At 32.6% G+C, this 9124-nt stretch overlaps 1 long non-coding RNA gene across 1 annotated transcript; it reads right to left on the reverse strand.

Annotated features, from left to right (window-relative positions):
* Window positions 1-5864: 5864 nt before the first annotated feature.
* On the reverse strand, window positions 5865-7616 carry LOC119692306. Its single transcript, XR_007267250.1, has 3 exons — window positions 7508-7616; window positions 7011-7150; window positions 5865-6746 (listed from the first exon to the last, which is right to left on the reverse strand). It is a non-coding gene; the product is annotated as an uncharacterized LOC119692306 (long non-coding RNA).
* Between the last annotated feature and the right edge of the window lie 1508 nt (window positions 7617-9124).

Raw genomic sequence — 9124 nt, forward strand, 5'->3', positions numbered from 1 at the left:
GTATTTCTGTGTGGGGAGGAGCTGACAAGACTGCAATGATAGAAGTAGAAAGGGCACAGCGTTCTGTTATTAAAGTCATGTTAAAAAAGAAATACAGATACCCCACTAACAAACTGTACCTGGAGGCAGAGCTACTTAGTGTCCGAAGATTATTTCTGCTAAAAGTTGTTCCCAGAGTTCATAAAAAAATACTTAACTCAGCTGACTATCCAGAAATATCAAGGAAAAGAACTTACAAAGCTCCAGGTACACAAGTAAGAACGGAGTTCGCCCACAAATTTCCCGACTTTCTGCATCCCTTTGTCTATAATAAACTGAATAAACTATGTAACTTCCGCGATAATAATTGTAACGAGGTTAAAATAAAGACATACAAGTGTCTTCTAAAATTGTCCTACGAGCAGACAGAAGAAGTTTTAAAGACCACGTGTTAATATATATATATATATATATCTACTTATAATATTTATCTACTTGCTGTGTGTGTTAATTTTAGTTGTTTATAATTATTTTGTATTGCATGTTTAGATTAGGTACTTACTGACTGACTGACTGACACAAATACTGCCTAACTAGGTATTCTCAGCGAAAATGTCACACTGGTTAATGTTTTCAAACGGTACCCACGATACAAGCTTGCTTAGTGTGGGGCCATAGTAAATATTTTAAGTTTTAATATAAGATATTTGGTTAAAGTGTAAGGCAAAATGTACCTTTTATGTTTCACTTATGTTAATTTTTTATTTTGGATAATAAAATAATTTTTGAATCTTTTAATCAGACATAATTACCACATTTTTTACACAAATTCAGTTTTCTAGGTCTTCCTAATACAACATCCAAAATATTTGACATGTATGGATCAAAAATATTTTTAATTACCTACTTACATTTATTTTGAGACAAAAAATGCAGCTAGATCTTAAAGTTTTTTTAGATAACGTTCATGAAGTAAGTAAATGCAGGTAATGCATAATTATTTTTTTTTTAACGGAATTAAGTATCTATACATAAATTGTTAAATACCACAACAACTTTAGACAGCTGAATCCAAAGAACAATCATGAGTTATACAGGTTGATTGATTGGTAAGTCGATGTATTCCTTTAAATGGGTTGTAGACGAAGGCATTTCCATTCGTTTGAACCCCATTATCCGAAATTCAACCATTTCTGAGTTATTTAAGTTTAAAGTTTTTTTTTTGTTTTTGCCAAAATTTATGTTAGATCTTGTGATTTTTGAGAAATTTATGATACTCAGAAATGGTGGAATTTCGGATAATGCATTATGGGGTTTAATCAACTGGAAATGCCTTTCGTCTACAACCCAGTTAAAGGAATACATCGACTTTCCAATCACCCTGTATACTTAGACATAGCATTTTGTTACATATTAACTAAGTAGAGGCATTATTCGGCAAACCTTTTGCTTACTTAACTTAGGGGTTACAATTGAGAAAATCTAACAAAACTGATATTCTGGCCGTTATGCAAAAAAAACGATTTCTTTATTTTAAATAAAATTATCATAAAAACTACTTATTGGCTTATCGAGAACAAACTAGTCTCTTGTACGAGTATTATGTACTAATAAGTACGTAAATAGTGGCTTTGGCCGTAACCGTAACACAGACTCTTGGCATGACTGAAAATTTTATGCATTTTGAATTTTTTAACAACCATCCGGAGGGCTGGAAAAAATGATTTAGCATAACCCGAAATAATCACCACCAACATAAAAAACAATCACACCTCTTAGGTGATGAAATAACTAAATTATAAATATTAAATTCCCATGGTTTGATATGGGGCAAGACATTTAGGTGATGGGCATGCCCACCTTGCCCATATGGGTGGATCCGCGCCTGCCAATTTTATTGACATTTATTATATAAGTACTTACCATTCGACTGGGGAGTAGGTAGGTACTTGTAGTTTACTTACATCATTTTACAACGAATAGCAAATATTATTAAATTTTAATAAAGTACGTTTCATAAAATTTCTGTCCATTTCATATACTTAGAGAAGGGAACTGTATAAGTTAACTTTAATATCACAAAATCGGACCAAATTAATTCGCGCTAAAAGTAATTCCAAAAATGTATGTTTCATTGTTTTTATTTCTTATACCTATACCCGTACTCGTGATTCAACCTATACCGAGAAGTCGTACCTAAATAATTCTGATTCACAGCACAAGCCGCCCCCACGCACATCAAAGGGTGTTCCAAAATCAATTTGTTAAAAAAAGACTGACAACAGAATTCCGAACTGTCGATCCGTGGATGCGTTCCATTTTCAAATCACCGCGCGGGAATGCTGCGCGCGCGCATCCGCGTGCCCCGCCGCCTTAGATGAACAATATACGAACGAGATGGAGTGTCAGTGCAAAATAAACGTATCGACAAATAACACACCCCGCTTGTAATGTTCCATCGATGCCGAAACATTAACTATTTCGCAAATAATGAATTTAAACTACGACTGGATGTTCCGAGGGATTTGTTGCGCTTTGGAAGGGTTTTCCCGTGGGATTTTTGGAAAAGTTGTCTATTAAATCATTCAGGGTGTCGGCTAACTTCGTGCCAAGCTTCGTTGTACCGATTTCGGATCACAGAATAATCAAGATAATTATTCTGAGTGTAGGTGAGCCTTAATATTGATATCGGCGAGTTGAGGGTAGAGGATAATATCCACGTAAGCGAGCAGCGCGTGGGCACTTTTCACTTTTTTGTGAGCAGCCGTGGTGAGCAGACGGTCAGATGGAGGGAGTGATCGGTGCCGTGGGAGCTTGAGGACCAGGCGCGTGGAGCCGAGGCGGAACACCGTGTGCGAAGCTAAGTCACCTTTCTACTCGTATTTACTTTTTGTCTCTCGTATATGATTGAGAAGTTATACCTACACTTTATTTCTTGAAGGACGCTAACCCACGGCTGCAATTTCCATCACACTGGTATAGGGATTAGATAGGTACACTAAAGGTCTTCTACCTCGCTCATTCAGTATTTAGCTAGCTAGAGAAAAACCTACACATTACACATTCCCTAGCTTTGGTTCAACTTATTTTAGTTTAGAATAGGGACTTCTGGATAGATACAAATAGGCAGAAGCGGGCTGGTGATGATGATGATGATGATTATCAAATAACTAAAACCTGACAATAGATCTCACTTCAAAAATAATAAATTCTTATCAAATAAAAAATATACACCTACCTTCAAATTTGTTCTATGGTTTTTTGTTCAAATTATTGATTTTTCATTAGGTAAATAAATACTTCTATAGAATCTATGCTATAGTAATTATTCAAAGAATAAAGTAGATACATACTCAGATAAGCTTTTCAAAGATGATTTATTGTAGTATTTATATGGCAGAGAAGATTATTTGACTTTGAGTTTAAAAACAAGTAACAGCGCAGGGAAATAATTGATTGACGGAGAAATTTACTCTAATAAGTGTCAAGATATCACAAATAAGGGTTCTAGATACTTATTTCAAATCATTTCTGGTCCTATATTGCTCAATAAATACAAATGGCTTGAAGGTAGATCAGATTCCTGTCCAATTTGCATATTTTCAGAAAGTTATGTAAATTCTTACCCATAGAAGTGTTTGTTTCCTTGTTAAATCAATAAATTCTAATGTAAATAAAGATAGCACGGATATAGTAGGAATAAAGTTAGCTAGGATATATTTATTACAACTATTTATAATATATTTGAATAAGTTTATATAATATTCACTATTTCATAACAATTATCCTATATTCCAATAAGATCAAAGAATATTCACTATTTCATATTATATATTTAATCTTTTAAAATAATACCTAAATCACTTCCCACTTGGCTACAAAATTAGAGTCATATTATTATATTTTCAAATACTTATCTATTATGAAATTCATGATTTAATAAAGTTACTATACTGTAAATTATTGAACTATTCTAGTTTCAGTTAATTTATGATTATAAATAAAATTGTCCCCTTTAGCTTTGACAACATGTATTCATGTTGATTTATTTACATGAAATAAATATAAAACATGTAAATATATAAGGTTAGGAGCAAGGGAAGTGATTAATAAGTTGGTCGGAGGAATGTCCAAGTCAATGGTTGTGTTCCACGAGGGCTCCGATTGAATATTTGCTATTATTTATCTATTTTAGAGTCTTATATATTGATTCAATCGGGTGTAGTGATCAAGGCCTACAAAGCGTATGGAGGGGCTTCCCTTATTAACCAACACCAAAAAACATTATTATCTATATTATTATCTTTATGTACTTACCTGTAAATATGTATTTATCATACAAATAAAAGTAATACGTCAAAGTTGTAGTAAGTATATAGGTCAATAATTATAGACAGGTAGGATGTATGTAATCAATTCTAGGTCATAGTTTTATTTAATTCACTATTCTTTCGTTTATTGGGTTACAACACAACGTAGGGGGTTTCCCTGGATGTTTCATGGCCAATTCAAAGCAGTATTTGTTTCACTTTTATTTCACTCAAGTAAGTTTTGTTGTAGTTTCAAATATCTTCTTAGTAATTCCAATAGGTAGGAGTTAAGTAGGCAGGCGGTAGGGCGAAACGTTACAATTTGGTACCGAAAGACCAGGATATTAGGGAATTTGCTTCATCTCTTCATGTTAGATGTCAGGCAGCTAGTTTTCTGTTCTTTTATCTGAAATTTTACAAGCCAATTTGATTAAGATAGTACTTATTTACAAATAAATCACAATATTGAACACTCTTTTGCATAGTATATAGGTAACTTACGTTTGTCTCGAAAAAAACATTAAGTTTTGTTGTTTGTCTTTGCGATTAGTAAGTAAATATTTACTCAATATGGCAGTTTTCACATAAAGGCATTTCTTTTAATGTTATGGCTCGAAGAAAGTTTCAAAAGTTTGTTTTTAGTCGGAAAAACTTTATGCAGTATTGCACCACAAACAATAAAAGACAAAAGGTTTTTTTTTTAACAGAGTAACTTTTATTGCGTCACAGACAAGTATAATATTTGGCAGTGTGCTGTGTGCATTATTTTACATTACATGAAAATCACTGCAAGTTATAATTTTTCACTAATACTCTCAGTATGTTTACGTTATAATAAGTCTCTTGCGTTTTGTTCGTAATGATTTGTTACATACTAGGGGTAGGAAAGTGATTATATCCTTGATATAATCACAATTTGTTGCCGTGGAGTGATCGAACTTATAAACGAGAGAGCTATTTGTCATGAAAAAGGAAGCGCAAGAGGCTAGGTTTTGTATTGGAACGGAGCGTAATTAGGGAAGCATTTGATAGATAGGTAGGTAGTTAATAAAGTTAGGATGAGGAAAATGAAAATAATTCATTTATTAAATTTTACTTAATAAGGAGGGGTTGTAGTAATGTTATGTATTTCATTACAGAATTATAAAAGATTAGGGGTTGTATAAGACTAAGCTCCTTGTGGAGTGAGAGGAAACAATAATAATCATCATCAGGGGTTGGATATAATGGATTCTTATTCAGGACATTATTTATGAAATTTAATAAGTTACTTACCTTTAAAGAGATTAACATAAAACATAATTGTATAAAGGCTGATTTATCTATAGGTACGTCATATTAGTGTTGCTCTGAATCACTATGAACGGTCTCTCTGATTATGTAGCTGATTAGGGAATTTTAAGTGAATAGGGGTTGTAGGTAAAATAATGATATGGTCTTATTTTAGGTAAAAGCAGATTTTTTTTATTAAAATCAAAAATTATATAAAAAAAAAACAAATGTAACGAAAACGCGGCGAATTTTAGTCCTTATGAACAATCTGAAATTATTAGATTAGATATAGACTTTCTGGCCCAGGTAGATGAGGGGTGGGGATTTTGGTCTGGAGGTGCGGTCGGCTGCATCGGTGGATCGAGGAGTTTGCGTGGCGGGGCTTGTATGATTGGTGCTGGATTGGACTGGCCTGGTTGGGGGGGGATCGGTAGTTATAGCAACTAGTCTATAATTATTAATCATCCTTTTGGCTGGGTTGGTTCAGTTTGGTATTGGTTGTATGAGTTTTGTTGTGCGGGTTCTTTGGTTTGTTGATGTGGTTGATTGTGCTTCTGGATCGGATCTTTGCTTGTCATCGACTAGGTGCTTAAAAACTAGGCTCTAAAATTATTATATTTGAATGTTTGAAAGAGTAGATATATTATACAACATTGATCATAGGAGTTGGGATAGAACTGTAACACCATCTATGCTAACATCCTAACTTAGAGTAACTGGAAAAGCCCAAATGTCTAATTATCAGATTCCAGAGAGCCAATTAGTAGCAGATTTTATCAGACATTTCCCTAAACAAATACAAGTATGAGTTACAGTTAATGAAGAAAAGAAAATATAACAATAATCTCATTTGAAAAAAAATAATAATTAAAAAAAAATGCAATGAAAGGGTAGCGGTCAGACATAACAATAAATTTAGAAAACAATTAATATAGAGCAAGTTACTGTTGTTGATAAAGTGTTAGACCAGGTAAAGTAGGCTTGGACCTCATTTAGTATCATTATATTCTTTGTAAGTTAAGAATTATGCGGGTAGTTTAGTTGTTCCTATTTTGAGTGCCGTTGCAATCCGCTTCTTCACCTGAGTCAGGATGTTTACTTCATAGTATATGTATAGTCTCAGAGTTTGGTTGTCAAATATAGAACATCATCATCATCATCAGCATTCAAAAAGTATGTCATATCCTGGAAAGAAGAATAGAATTTAATTAGAAAAGCTAGGTATTGTGATGATTTACATAATTATAAAAAAATCAGGAAATGACTATTTAGTTCAATATAACTTAAGTAGACTAATAGGATAATATATTTAGGGAATGGTTTTATGGTAGGTAATCAATATTGGATCTACAGGGCTATGATTTTCATAGCAGTCTAACAAAGTCTAAGTACAGGTAGTATAAATAAAACTGTATTACAACATCATGTAGAAAAGAAATAGGTACTTACTTATCGAAGAACATTAACTTTGGTCTATAAGTAGTGAGGCATTGTGAATGTTTTGTCACAGTGGATGGTTTGATCAGTGGTTTATCATGGGTTTTAGTTCAACAAAGAGTGTAGTTGGGTTTGCATTGTTATGTTTGGTCCTGAAATAAAACAAATAATGATATAGGTATAATTCAAATAAAATTATGTAAATATAGGAGTTGGAGACCAAATGATTAGGATAGGTACTTATTTAAAAGGTGAGGGGTTGACAATAAGTTAAAATAAGTTGGTTAATCTTGTCAGTATTAATTCAAAACTGTATGGGGGATATTTAACTGAGTTAGATTTTTATAACAATAGGTCTATTATAAACACAAGATCCGTAAAACAGAGCTATTGTATGTATAAATAACTAACAATTCAGAGGTTGTTTATTTTGAATCACGATAATTTGGGCATGAGGACTTAGTTTAGTAACATGCATACAGGGTATTTGAAAGAATAATGACACTTACCTGTAAGATTCACTCATTATTTTAGAGTTTCGTAAGTTTAATCGGGTAAACTTTAGATTTCTTCGTGCAATCGATGTTGTTGAACACAACGACGCATGCTTTTGTTTTGATTAGTGCGAAAAAAAAAACAGCCAAACAGGTTAAGGTTATGTCAGGTTGACATTGACAGGTTAGTTTTTTAATAAATTTGACAGTTAGACAGGTAAGGCACATTTACACAAACAGCCTAGAATAGAAAAGAATAAAGGATTTATGGAGACCGTGTTTTTCAAATAGGGGTTGTGAGGGAGAGTTGTAATATCTCAGAAATATTTTAGTTACCTAGTAACATTATTTCCGACTTATGTAGTTACGGAGGGTAAGAAAATAGTTGAAGTAGAAGTAGTAGTTAGACATATTTGATAAAATAAATAGTGTATTAGGTTGAAGAAAAAAAACTAGATGGCGGTATTTTGATGTTTTGGTATCGATGGAATATTGGGGTGGATTTGTCTGTTACAAGAGAGTAGGAACTTTCAATTTTGGTAAAATTGATCTGATATAATTTTCTTTTATAGAGATAACAAAAAGTAGGGTATTTACAAAGCCATTTCCCGGGGATTATGTCGTGATTATAATGTTTCGAAAAATTGAAAGAGCAAAGAATGTGGAAGGAAGAAAAGTACTTACTTTAAAGGTCATTTTAAAGTCTGAATGGTAATAATGTTAAAGGTACCTGGCCAGGTCTTACATAGTTGATTAAAGGATGATGAAGAATGAAGTTTTACTTATTTAATATTGATTGCGATTTATAATCATGACAAATACAACTGGGAAATGAAGGGTTTATTGATACTTCGTTCAGACACACACACACACACACACATTTATAAGGGAAACTTTGGTATATTGTTTCTGTAAAACTTGATTGAGTAGTTACCTATTATATAGGTACTTATTTAGCTAAAAAAGAAATTTATTCCAAAAGTTACCTTTATTACACAAATATTTTCCAAATGATCAACTAATGTAGATACAAGAATTATTGCTACTTATGTAATAAGTATTTTAATAAAAATTTAAAAATAATAATACTGAGTAAAATCTTAAAAGAAAAAAAAAGATTTTTATAAATAAATAGTTAACTTTTTTTTTAAAACTACTAACTTAATAATATGTGGGGATATCTCACACACGACCATCCGACCCTAAATTAGGCAGAGCCTGCGATATGGGTATCAGACCGTCAGTTAGTAGTGTGCAAATTGGTTCAAGTAATTTACACACCATACACTCTTAGTCTTGCTTTTGTAGTAAATTGGCGAAGAAAGGCGGTTCTACTCGGGCACAAACGTGGTACAAACGCTTTAGTCGATTTATTATTGAAGTTAGCTATGCACGCATTAACACATGAGACGTCTATACAGGCTATAGATGTTTTTACAAAGTACCTTTTACAGACTCCACACGACACACTACACTTTACACAAAAAAAAAACAATTACTTTGAAACAATTTGCTTAGAAAAATATCTACATAACAAAAGTTGATCATGACGGAAAACAAATACACTTTACACCAAAAACACATTCTGATCGAAGTGTAAATAAACTAGATGTATTTTCTTTTCAATTTAGG

The sequence above is a fragment of the Plutella xylostella genome, chromosome 17 (assembly GCF_932276165.1).
Source record: "Plutella xylostella chromosome 17, ilPluXylo3.1, whole genome shotgun sequence".
NCBI classification, from domain to species: domain Eukaryota; kingdom Metazoa; phylum Arthropoda; class Insecta; order Lepidoptera; family Plutellidae; genus Plutella; species Plutella xylostella.